General features: G+C 42.2%; 1 non-coding gene across 1 annotated transcript; it reads right to left on the bottom strand.

Moving 5' to 3' along the window:
• Window positions 1-9,785: 9,785 nt before the first annotated feature.
• TRNAA-AGC (transfer RNA alanine (anticodon AGC)) lies at window positions 9,786-9,858 on the bottom strand. The gene has a single exon. It is a non-coding gene; the product is annotated as a tRNA-Ala (tRNA).
• Window positions 9,859-13,679: the final 3,821 nt, after the last annotated feature.

Below are 13,679 nucleotides of genomic sequence, written 5' to 3'. Positions count from 1 at the left end.
ATCCATCTTTACAAGCGAGGGTTAGAGACATGGTGCTGCATGAGGTTGTTCATCAAGGCAAACAAGAATGCCATGACAAATGTCAACAGTTGGAGAGATTGCACATCACCTTCAGCTTCTTCCAGTTCTTGTAATCGCCATGCTATTTCTTTAAGGGGTGTGCGGTTTGGCATCCTTCTTTTGAGCAATGTCCTTGAGGACCTTTTTGATGATCTTCTGAAGTCGGTAAACTCATATCAAATATGCCCAACACTTAGTTTCATGATGACCACAACCTTTGCATTCCTTACAAATGATCACCCTCCTTCGTGGCATGCGGCTTTGTTGGGGCAGTGCTTCCACTCACTTCATGCGTGATTGAAGTACAAGCTTCACGTGCTAAGAAATCATCAACTATATTTTGAGCTCGAGGGATATGCTAAATTTTTACCTCTTCAAATTGTTGGCAAAGTTCCAATGCTTGTTGATGTCGTGGAACCAAGCCTTCGCTCCGCACCTTCCACCTTCTACTAACTTGTTCACACACAAGTTGAGAATCTCCTTGTACCTCAAGTTGCTTGATACGATGTTCTTGCACCTTTTGTAGCCCAAAAATGAGTGCCGAGTACTCAGCTTGGTTGCAAGTACTTGTTAGTGCAGACTTGCTATAACAATACACCTCACCCCTTGGTGAAGTGAGCTTCACACCCACACTAGCAACCTTGGTCAAAGGTTTGTATGCGCCATCAAATTGGAGGAGCCAAGATGTCATCACACCAAGACTAAAATGCGGACATCCCAAGTTTCTCGGTAGTCTAAGATAGGTAGAAGGAGAGGGTGGGGAGAATTCAATACTTGAGCAAGACATTCAGCACCAAATAAACTTGCAATTGATCCTATCTTGATAGTTTATCTTTAGACCAAAAAGAATTACAACTTGAAGCTCAAAATGAGGCACAAAAGGTTAATTAGGTACAAAGGGATTCCTCGGTCGAAACATTACTAACCATAGCCGAGCCCTAGAAACCTTTGTAGTGAGATCGAGAAGAAATCATTCAAGACGAGCTTATCCACAGGAATTAATAAGCAGATGCACCAAATCTGCCCCCAAGCTTGGGGAGCATCCCACCCTTCAAAGAATGTCACCCTTTTAATTACCTCCGATGCAGCAAGTAGCTCGATCACTGCATAATGAGTAGAATTGAAATCAAAGTCCTCTCAGTGGATCACTAGTTCTTGAAATTGAATCATCCACGGTGTATCATCCCACCCATCGTCTCCTTGAACAATGCATTGTACAATCAGTTGAGAAAGAGAAGAAGAAGAAGAAGAGGATAGGGGCGTGAGATCTTTTGCAAGAGCCCGAAAAGGCTATCCTGCACACACAAGTGCACTAGAAGATGCACGAACCCAGGAAAACAGTCGTGATCTGTCCACGACACGCAGATGCACCAGAAGACGTAGGAATTCAGAAAACAATCGTGATTCGTGATATGTCCATGATGTGCAGATGCGCTAGCTACGATCAGGGAATGTGCGGGTGTTGCAGATGCACAAGAGCGATTTTGCAGGCGCGGTCGACCAAAAGACACATGGCACCGCACAGAAGATGCGCATGAATCTAGAAGATGCACAGGAACCGCAGGTTGACGGCATAGGAACCCAGAAGATGCGCAAGAACCGTAGGCTAAAGGCACAGAAACTAAGAAGTTCTGCAGCCGTAGAAACGGAGAACTGTGAGCAAAAGATACACGGATTGGAAGCACAGAAGCAAAGAACCGCACACGGAAGGTACTGTAGAACTACACCCAGCTGTAGGAGTAACGAATTTTACACCACTAGCCATGGAGATTTTGATCCCAGCAGCCACACCAGTTCTATTAACTAGAAAAGAATTCAATGCATGAGGCTAGGTGCTAGGCATGGCGACGCTCGAGGGCCATGGAGGAAAAGGAAACGTGAGGGAAGAAGCGTTAACATTGGTGGGGAAAAAAAGATTGAGGGGTGGGAATGAAGAGGGGGACTATGGCACAAAGGGGAAGGAAGAGGGGGAAGAGGAGCTTGAGGGGAGGTGGAATGTAGAGATGGAGACATCAAGGGAAGAGAGTCATGCTCTATTGGAAGGATGGGGGGGGGGGGAATCAAAGTACTAGCTAGGTGGCCTTACAAGAATGAGCGTGTTTCATCAAGGAATAGCCCCCTCCTTTTATAGCCAAGAGAGGGGGTCTCTCCCAATAAATGCATCCTCCCACATGCATGGTGTGTGTGGAAGAGTGTCCCATGTGGGCTAGGTGGTTACGCACTCTCAATTGTGTGCGACAACCCTTTGCCTCATTTTTCCACATACATTAACCCCCATATCCCAAGTCTAAGATACTCCCTTGGTCTCTTCCCAATTTTATAATACGTTCAAACATCTAGGAGGACAAGTGGAGGGTTGGCATAAGGAATCTTGCCACCTCATCCTACTTTTCCATTATTTAACTTGCATTCTTGGACTTTCTACACCCCCCCCCTCCCCCCCCACATGGGCCTATCCTACATGGAGGGAATAATCCAATATAATATCCATCTCCACCTATTTTATATTACTTCTCCCATGGTCCTTGGGCCATATCTCACTAAATGCAGGCGTGGGACCCGGCTAGGTAGAGGGGTGGTGCATGGAGGACCCATGGCACCTTATCATTTTATATTATTACTACCATGGATTATGTACAACACACCTTATGGGTCCTTTTACATGGAAGGGTGGCACATGGTCATGCCCTGCCACCTCAAGCCTGGGCCTTATGCACACCATATTTTATTATACTATTGCCACACATACAAGCACACACACATATTTATGCCTTTTACTTTGGTCAAATTTATCCATAACAGTGGATATTGGCATTATGAGATTTTTGGCTCAATATCTATTGCATAATCTCTAAGCCAGGGTTGGATTTGTTCGATACTAAAGGGGGGGACATGTCTGATCTTCATAAGTGTAGACTGACTACCCTAGTGGACACCACATATAAGATCTTGGCTAAGGTCTTGAGATTGCGGCTAAAACCTCATCTAGTGGATATCATACATAACACATAGTCAAGTTTTGTTCAAGAATGCAACATCCTAGACAACAGCTTCCATTTTTGGGAAGTACTAGATTGAGGTAGGGAGGAGTCTAAGCCTCTTGCAATCCTACTCTTGGACTTGGAGAAGTCTTATGACTGAGTGGAGTGGTCCTTCTTGGAGGGCATCTTGTAGAGATAAGGCTTCTCTGAAAAATGGATCAATGTATTGTATGCAAGGAGTGCTTATTGGTGACCACATGGGCGAGGCCTTCTCTCTCTCTTGCTCAGTCTGCTAGCAGTAGGGATTAGATTGTTCCCTTTCATTTCCTTTTTGTAGCTCAGGTGTTGCAATGGGCTAATTTTTACATTCTCAAGCTGTGGGTCTCACTGGAATGAGGCTCTTGATCCAATAGGATATGTTGGATTCATAGTTCACAGATGACACAACCCTCTTAGTGGATGGTTCAATAGAGAGCCTTCAGGTAGTTCAAGGGGCCCTAGATATCTACTAAGGCCTCCCAAGCTAGTATCAATTCGACAAAATCTGTTGGATTCCTTACAGTAATAGAGGAGGTCTACGAGGTTTTGGACTCAAAAGTTTCCCTTGATTTTTTATGGATTGCGAGATACGTTAATTGTTAGGTGGTCATACATATTTTAGTAGAGTAGTAGATTTTCCCAATACTAAAGAGTATGTGGCACAAGGTTCCTTATTGGATCTAGAACAAAATATCCCTAGGAGGTAGGGCCTTGGTGGTTTTAGCCGGAAAAGAAACTGAGACCAAAGGCTAGAGACTAAGTATGGCGACGCTCAAAGGCCATAGAGAAAAGGAGATCACGAGGGCGAAGGGATGTCATAGGGGTGAATAAGGAATTAGAAGTGGAGGGAAGGAAAAGGGAGACTATGACACAAGGGGAAAGGGAGAGTGGGAAGAGAAGCAAGTACATGATAGGAAGAGGAATGTTGAGATGTAGACATCAAGGGAAGTGAACCATACTTTATTTGAAAGGAGGGATGAGAGGGAAATATCAAAATACTAGCTAGGTGGCTTTACAAGAATGAGCGTGTCCCATCAAGGAATTGCCCCTTCCTTTTATAGCCAAAAGAGGGGGTCTCTCCACATTAATGTATCCTCCCACATGCATGGTGTGTGTGGAAAAGTCTCCCATGTGGGCTAGGTGGGTACGCACTCTCAATTGTATGCGACAACCCTTTGCCTCAATTTTCCACATAAATCAAGCCCCTTATCTCAAGTCTATGATACTCCCTTGGTCTCTTTCCAATTTTATAATAGGTTCAAACCTCTAGGAGGACAAGTGGAGGGTTGGCACAAGGAATCTTGCCGTCTCATCCTACTTTCCCCATTATTTAACTAGCTCTCTTTGTCCTTCTATACCTCCTCCACATGGGCCTATCCCATATGGGGGGAATAACTCAATATAATAGCCATCTCCACCCATTTTATATTGCTTCTCCCATGGACTTTGAGCCATATCTCAATTATTGCATCCTAGGTGGAGGGGTGGCACATGGAGGAGCCATGCCACCTTGCATTTTATAATATTACTATTATGGATTATGTACAACACACCTTATGGGTCCTCTTACATGGAAGGGTGGCACATGGTCATGCCTTGCCACCTCAACCTTGGGCCCTATGCACACCATATTTGATTATACTATTGCCACATATACAAACACACATACATATTAATGCCTTTTTCCTTAGACAATTTTATCCATAACAGTGGCCAACCATGTCCTCCTCACCATGGCTTGGTATATAGGTGTTTTCACAATGGATGCATGGGATAACTTAGGCACTTGGTGTGGAGCTTCACAGTGGCATGGTAGACATGCCCAAGGCACTAGAAGGCTTGGGCATCATAGATGTGGTGATCCCTTTTGGGCGAGCTATTCGTGCATGACCTTGTCCCACGAGCAGAGCTCTAGAAGTTCATTCAACAAGGGCTTCTCAACAATACCCCATGTACCCGTGGCCAGTGGTAGCAGTCTCATCCATGGATCTTCTCCCTGAGGCCCCTCTTACGAGGAAGGTCCCCCCACCGATGCGCAGGCTTCATAGGGTTTGGTAGTGGCTGGCAGGATTCATTTGAGCTTTCATTTTCCACTTTGGATCAACTTTGATCTTTTATCAGTTTTGTCGACAGCCCCTTTTAACCTGAATCTTTCTTTACGTGGGAAGCAAAATTTTGATACAAAATTTGAGAAGGTTTGGTGTGCAGAAGCACGGAAGTTTTCATGTCCAGTGTTGAGATGTAGCAATTGTGTGGATACAGCAGCTAGTTGCAGCTAAAATCCAGTCGGGATTTAAATGGATAGAGGAAGGTCATCGGCCCTTTGCTTTTTTCTTCAAATCTATCCACGAGAAGAGGCTAGTAAAGGAAACCATCACCATGGTTTATGACAAAAAATGTAAGCCAGCTCATGGCGACAAGGGGATAGTTGAAGTTCTAACTGAACATCTATCTAGTATTGTAGGCACACAGCCTGTAACCCTTGCAAAAGTCAAAATGGAGAGGTTTTTAGCTAATATGCAGGGTGTAGTGTTGCCACATGAAGCAGTTCAAATGCAGCGTCCCTTTTCGAAAGAAGAGATTGAGGGCACTATTAAGTCTATGGCTGGAGGAAAGCTCCAGCGCCTGATGGATTGCCTATTGAGTTTTATCAGCAATACTAGAAGCATCATGGGTCTGATATGACCGAGTTTATTATCTGGTACTGTGTGAATGGAAAATTGCAGCGAAGGCTAAACACGGGTGTTTTCATAGTGCGTATGAGTCAAAATAGATTTTTGCCAAGCCGTTGGAGGCCGCTTACTATGCTCAACTGTGTTTATAAGGTTATTTCAAAAGCAATGGCAAATCGGATAAAGTTCACCCTTGGAAGACTGATTCATACCAGACAGTATGGTTTTGTACAAGGGAGAAACATCCATGATGTAATTTTAAATGCTCTTTTGGCAATCGATTATACAGTGTTACAGAATTAGAAATATGTTGCTGTAACCTCCGTGGACAAAATGGCCTCCTGTGATTCTTGAGTGGGCTTCTTCGAGCACCTTGATGTATTCGTGTTCGCATACGCACCTTGCTAAATCTTGATCTGGAAAAAGCCTATGATAGGCTAAGTTGGGAGTTTATACTTCAAACCATGGCTACGCTTGGTTTTGGGGACGGGTTTTGCACAATGACACAAATGCTGTTCGCTAATGCATATGCTAAGCTGTTAGTGAATGGATACTATTACAGAAGCTTTGCATTGAGAAGATTGGTGCAACAGGGATGCTCATTATCATCTTTGCTGTTGGTGATTGCAACTGAACTGCTTTTATGCCAGCTAGATTATTATCAGAGTTTGGGATGTCTCAAAGGATTATCTATGCCTGATGGTAGTAGTTTCTGCCATAATTCTAACACAAGTACAATACAAGGGAATGAGGAAAATGTTAGGAATTTACTGGTACTATTTGAGGAGTTTATAGCAATATCAGATTCAAGGATTAATGAGAGTAAAACAACTGCACTATGGCTGGGATGGAATGAGATGCCTAATCAGGTCCACAAATTTGGTTTTACTTGGATCCCTACTGGTTAGGTCATAAGATACCTTGTGGGACTGGGAGTTTCACTAAAGGATAAATTTGAATGGTGCCTTGCAAGGATGGAAGCAAAGTTCAGCAAATGGAAGAGATGTAGACTCTCTTTTGCAGGCACAATTCTAGTTGCCAAGCACATATTGTCTTCTTATGCTGTCTAAGTGTTGTCAGTGTTCCTATTCTCCAAGTCTATGATTAAGAAGATAGATGGGATTATCAAGAATTTCTTGTGGAAAGATCAGGGGTATGCCTTCCCATGGGTGATGGTTGTGGTAGACAAACTGAATGGGGGAAAATGATGAATGCAAAGTGTAAGAGTTTATGCACCAAATGGCTTCTTAAAGTTGGAGGATGCCAGTCTTGGGGGGGGGGGGAGTAGGAGGATGCCAACAGTGGATGGTACTAACAAGATATTGGATAAGTGAGAATGGGCCATTTGGTGTTAAGTCTCCCTAGCAAGATTTATGCTGAGGGACTGTCTCGTGAAAGTTCGCCAGCCAGAGCTAGTAGCCAGGTGGTCAATACATAGAAGGTAGTTATACTAGTAATGTTTTTTGGATAGGATGCAGATCAATGTATGGTGATGTATCCCTAGGGAGATCGTTATGGCTCTCTAGTTGGCCATTTAAGTAAGGGGATGTGTGGGATCCGAGTGGTAATGGGTGGATGCAATTGCAGGAAATTTGTGAAGAAGGGAGAGGAACTTTATGCAAGAATTTTTTAGCAAGATCAATTATGACTAGCCTACTAGTATAATTTTCAGAGATTCCAATGATTTCAGGGGTTTCATGCACTGTTTTGGTAAACTACTGCAAAAATACAGAGAAACTAAAAGACTTCATAAATTCATGTATGGTGCACAGACAATGGCTACTTAATGCTCCATTTGATAGGGATGAAACTTGGAATTTTTGACTAAAAAGGATTTGGGACGCTTCTTCATTTAAGCTGTATGTTCTCCTTTGGAGAGTGCTAGTGGGGAAGATGCCAGTCTGAAAAAAAGGAACCCGAGAGTGTCACCTTTCTGCTTATTGTGCAGATCAAAGAAAGAAACACATTATCATGTGTTTTGGGATTGTTGTTTTACACTCAATATGTGGAGGCAAGTTTGTAAGTGGTTTGGAAAAGCATTCATTTGCATTAATCCAACATGGAAATTGGCGCTGCTTGGAGACAGAGAAAATCACCGTATGAGATATAACAGTTAGTAAGAGGTGTGGTCAGCAAACAGATTTGAACAATGCGTAATAATTACGTTTTTAGGCATCAATGCAGATCTAAGCATGTGCTCCGGTGTCTTAAACCTATATTTGAGATTTTTCGCTGTCATATAGCTTCTTGCTTGAAGCTCAAGGAGTCCTTGAGAAGATGCACTTTTGAGGAAATACTGTGTAACTGCCTACCTTAATTGGAGGTTGAACTTTTATTTTCTTTTAATACAATTTGTAACTTCTTAAAAAAATGGAAAATAATAAGATATTTTAAATAAATTAATGTGCAATAACATACATTAAATACTAAAATAATTTTAACTTACTTAACCATGTGTATAAAAGCATGTTTAAATGGGGGGGAATTTCGTATCCAAGATTTTTAGTGTACTTCTAGGACAGCAGCTCCAACATTGGTCTTGAAATCATGGATTCAGTCTGGATAAGACCAAGTCTAGAATTATCTACCCACTACGGGTGCGCATTGAGCATCATTTCAGCCAGCTCAATGTTAAAGGGCAAAAGGAGGACTCACCCTTTTGTTGGAAGCTTGCTTCTCATGCTTTTTGGAAACGAATTCCTGGCTCAGGATATTGTTATGGAAAGGTGCCTGTCACACTCTCACTGTGAGGGTACGGCTGAGGATTTGCTTGAAGGATGATATCAAGTGCAAATTGTGCAAACTCCACGAGGAGACAGCAATACATTTTCTGCGGAGTTGTGCAGCTGCTCCAAACATGTGGCAGCATATACAGTTATGGATGTGGCATGCAGAATCTATCCATAACTTGGAGTATGGCTCTGTTACGAGACTGCAGCATACTCCTAGCTGGGCTGAACGAAATGAAAGTCATTCACACTCAGCAGATTTCTGTCCTCAGCAATGCTGGAATTGTATCCTATGTTGTTCCTTGGCCTGATAGAGCCACTTGTTACCTATCCTATGACCTTCCTGTTTGATGCGGACATGCAATAAGGTCCCAAGTCTGAATGGAATCAAATTTTGACTCCGTAATTGCCATCCACTCAGGATACTCAACTGCCTCCTCAAACCTGCAAGGCTCTGCATCATGTAATACCAGAGCTGTGTATCCACCGACATGGACTTGGACTCGATTTTGGATGCATTGAGAGCTCCTCATACCATGGGAGTAGAATATACTGAAAAATCATCATCCTGTGAATCCCTCTATGTATGTGGAGAGAGAGGTGCTTGGATACCCTTGCACTTGTCTTTTGACTTGGGCTCTGGAATATCAAGGGGTGTTGTCGTGGGCTCTTTGTCATCAAAGACGACATCCCTACTCACCACGACCTCCTTCGTAGCTGGATCATGTAGCTTGTATCCCTTGGTCTCCATAGATACATTTCTTGACTTTTGGGTCAAGCTTCTTCCTCTTCCGGTACGGGACATGGATATGGGCTTTAGACCGTAAACACGCAAATAGTCATAGAACAATTGGATTCACCAAGAGCCAAGTTTGGACACTCACAGAAAGGCAGTGTTGTAATTGGACGTCCGAGTTTCAAAAACTGAAAATTTCCATTTTGTAAGTTGAATCCAACAACTGTCCTTGAACAAAGAACTTGTTCATTTAAGTTGGTAACGAGCAAAAAAATTTCCATTCCATGATGCATGAAATATTAAAGTTACCATCTAGTGCAATCAAAAAGCACTCGCCAGTGCAGCAAATTCACCAAGCAGCCGAGACGTATGTGCCGTTATTCATAAAGCAAAAGATTAGATAGCAATGGGGGAAAATGAGGGTTAATTCAGTTCGAAGGTTAAGATGCTAGCAAATGAAGCCCCATGTTCCACGGCACGTATTTCATCACAGCAGCGCTCAGTGCTCCGACAGAGTTGGCTGGGGCAAGTGGCCGCAATTTAAAAGGAGTAGCATTCTAAATTTTTATGGAGATGCGGGGTATCGATCCCCGTACCTCTCGCATGCTAAGCGAGCGCTCTACCATCTGAGCTACATCCCCTTGATGGAGATGTACTCCACTAAAATTAATCTATACCAATCATTGAACAAAAAAAGATGTAATCCACTAAAATTAATCTATACCAATCATTGAACAAAAAAAGACAGCACACGTAGCCAACGGGTCTCACGTAATCCCATGCCCAAATGTCAAAACTCAAAGAGAGTAGATATAATAGAAAGGCAATTTTAAAATAAAAAGAGGAGATGCTAGCAGGTTTTCAATGTGTAAGTGGTCTCGGTGTTGCTCGCCTATCGTACTGGTGTGTATTAGCTTGCATGCGTGAGTGTTCCCATTTGAGAATGGGCTCAATGGAGGATCAAAGACACCGTGATGTGAGGAGTATTCTAGCATGTTGCTCGAGGAGAGTCCATGAGGTCGATGAGGTGTTGTGTGAACCTATGTCGAGAGTTCTAGTCCTAGTGCAAAAGATGGGGTGCATGCAGAAGTTTCTAAGTGGGGAGCCTGTGTTGAGGAGGCTAAGGGGGAAGGGGATGATCCAGTGAGACGAGAAAAGGTGGAGCAAGCAATGTATGCAGAAACTGTCTAGAAAGTTGGTAGGAGGTTTCTCTTTGTTATCCAATAAAGAGGCCTAGGATTTTGGTTTGTGGGGACGTTGCTAGGAGGGAGTCTAAGCCACCAAGAGGGACCTACACGAGAATAACATTAAGCATAAAGCTGTAATGCCAGCTTCACTTTGACGCTATCAAGCTGGAAGTTGGAAAACTGACCAATGGAGGAGTCCACCTTTTCTTCATTGGTCGAGTGCCCAATCTAGGGGTGCTGCAAAAGTTCTTGGCTTTTGAGTGCAAATTTCCTATGGAGGGCTACACTACTAGATTTATGGCTAAAGTCTTTTTTCGAATGCATTGTGTGTGAAAGCTATAAAAAGAGAGGTCTTATATGTATTTGGGAGTTGTGGTGCTGGCAATACCGGAGCCCTTCATTTAGCATCTCTGAGTTGATGTTCCATGAGTTGATTTTCTACAAATACTGGCTTGGATGGGTGATTCTTTGAATATGGTGGCTAATGCTCTACAAAGAATTTTGGTGGTTTTGCCTTCAAGCTAGGACATGCCGGACTTTGTCGATGTGCAACTGTTGAAGGAGGTTGTGATTACCCAGAAGGCTAAATTTGGTAAGTTCCTAGATTCTTGCTATCTTTACAAGAAGACGGGCCACTACACACATGGTTGCCCTGACCCGAGAGAAGAACACAAAACTTGCGAGAGGACAAGATTGAAGAGGTTTCTAATACACATAAGTCACATGTGGAGGGGTCTTGGCCTAAATCTGAACTCATTAAAGGGGATGATTGAGGTCGGGAAGGATTGAAGTATGATCGGGTCAAAACAGGTGACAAGCAATTATCTCAAGAAGAAATCAAAGGTGCGAGAGCTATCAAGGACTAGAAACGATGACATGCAAGCCTATGTGGATACTTTGAAAGGACCATCTAATACTGAGGTCACACATGGAGATGAAGATTTATTGGGAATAAGTTTTTGTTGAAGGATGGAAGGTGTAGCATTTGTGATGCAATGGATGATGATGCTTCGAAAATGGTGGGAAGGAAAGGCAAGATACTTGCAAAAATGTAGAACAAGAAGTTGCAAGCTCCTATGGAAAGGGTATCTAAGGAAACCATATCAAAGGAAGCTTATTGCAGTTCATCCACAATGCAGTCTATTGTTGTTCAAGTTATGGATGATGAAGCAGAGGAGGATTTGTCAGATGCCAACAACAAAAAAAGACTTCTACAGGAAAAGTCTACAACAAGGAAGCCAATCGAGAAAGGGGTCCCAAACAGTCCATATGCAAAAGAAGTTTCCAAAAGGCTCAAGAAGATAGCAAGGATTGTTAATGTATATGCATTAAATGAGCCTTAAGTGTGTGGTGAGTGCTGATCGGAGTTGAATAAAAAAATTTCAAGGAGTAGGTGGGTACTAGGGGGAGACTCGATTGAATCCACAGAGGATAGGCTGCTCAATGTAAGGGGGCTATCGGGTCCTAAGTTGGAAGCTTGGAATGATTTGTGCTTAAAGAGGCTCAAGAGCTGAATCCATATTAAGATACACATGTGTCAACTTTGTTGGTTGAGGTTGAAGAAGCTCTACAAGTCCAGGTTAAGTTCGATAGGGCTGAGAAGGCTTGGATATAGAGTTAGCTGCTATGGCTATCTTTAGATGCCTATCCTTCAAAGTTCTTCTTTCGAGCTATGATCTCTCTCTCTCTCTCTCTCTCTCTCTCTCACACACACACACACACACACACACACACACACACACATGCATACTTTCCCAATTATGAATTATTCTTTCATTTACCCCTGTGAAATCTCCCCTTTACACTCTCTTTTAACCACCCCACACACCAAGCCCACTAATCATCCCATACCTCCTCTAATTCTGCCTATGGTTGTCTATATTCCTAGGTAAAGCGATAACAAGCTGGGGAGAATAGGCATTACCTGTCTACCCAAATGTAACTATGATGTTTTAACATCTAGTTTGTTTGGATGGTGGCAGGTAAGTGGGCCCCAACCTTGGAACCTGGACTGCATGAGGATTCAACATCTTTTTTCAATATTATGTTTATCAAACTCAATATTATTAAAAATTCTGATTAAAATTTTTGCAAACTCTAGTTGTTGCATTTTTCAACTTAGATGTCACAAACATTTTTTCCTTATATGTTTCCATTTTTTAACTTTTTATCCAATCGATGGAATTAATTGTATGGCTCAATTATTGATGGGATTTTCTAATCTAAACACATGCTTTGATTTCCCAACTAGCCTTTGGTCGGCTACTAGTGCCATTCAGTTAATTCACATCCACTGGATAATTCTTTAGCATGGATAACCCCTAGTCATTTTTTGATCCGCCTTATTTTTTACCAACTTTTATATCTATTTTGCAGAAGTGGTTTACACATTTACTATTGACATCATTTTTTCATTTTGACGCATATCATACATATTCACTTTTATTCACTTATTGTCCGTACGTGGGGAGTATGGTGGTCTTACTCCCCATCATGTGGTCTTACCCTCTGGGTTGGGGGTGGGCCACACACACACACATGCACATGCGCACACACACAAACACACAAATTTGATTAGTAAATGTATCTCACACACACAAACACTTATTTTTTTACACACACACAAACATGTATACTTCCCCAACTATGAATTATTCTTTCATTTACTCGCGTGAAATCTCCCCTTTACACTCTCTTTTTAAACACGCACACACCAAGCCCACTAATCGTTCCATACCTCCTCTAATCCCTTCTCAACCCATGCACTCATTCGCTCCTTCTCCACTTGTGACTTAAACTTCACTTGTGGCCTAAATTTTTTTAAATTATCTAAGAATCCATATGGTTGTCTATATTCCTAAGTAAAGTGATAACAAGCTGGGGAAAACAGGCATTACCTGTCTACCCAAACATAACTATGATGTTCTAACACCTAGTTTGTTTGGATGGTGGCAAGTAAGTAGACCTTGACTTTGGAACCTGGATTGCCTGAGGATTCGACATCTTTTTTCAATATTATGTTTATCAAACTCAATATTATTAAAAATTCTTAATTTTGATCAAAATTTTTGCACTCTAGTTGTTGCATTCTTCAACTTAGATGTCTCAAACATTTTTTCCTTATATGTTTCCATTTTTTAACTTTTTATCCAATTGATGGAATTAATTGTATGGCTCAATTATTGATGGGACTTTTTAATCTAAACACACACACACACACACACACACATGACCACCCGCCTTGTCCAAATATTTTGTGATGTTGTTCTCTTAAT

Source organism: Dipteris shenzhenensis, chromosome 4, assembly GCF_047967505.1.
Source record: "Dipteris shenzhenensis isolate YYH24624 ecotype China chromosome 4, Dip_SZ_1.0, whole genome shotgun sequence".
NCBI lineage: Eukaryota > Viridiplantae > Streptophyta > Polypodiopsida > Gleicheniales > Dipteridaceae > Dipteris > Dipteris shenzhenensis.
The sequence above is the reverse complement of the archived record's forward strand: the minus strand, read 5'-3'. Positions and strand labels throughout refer to the sequence as shown.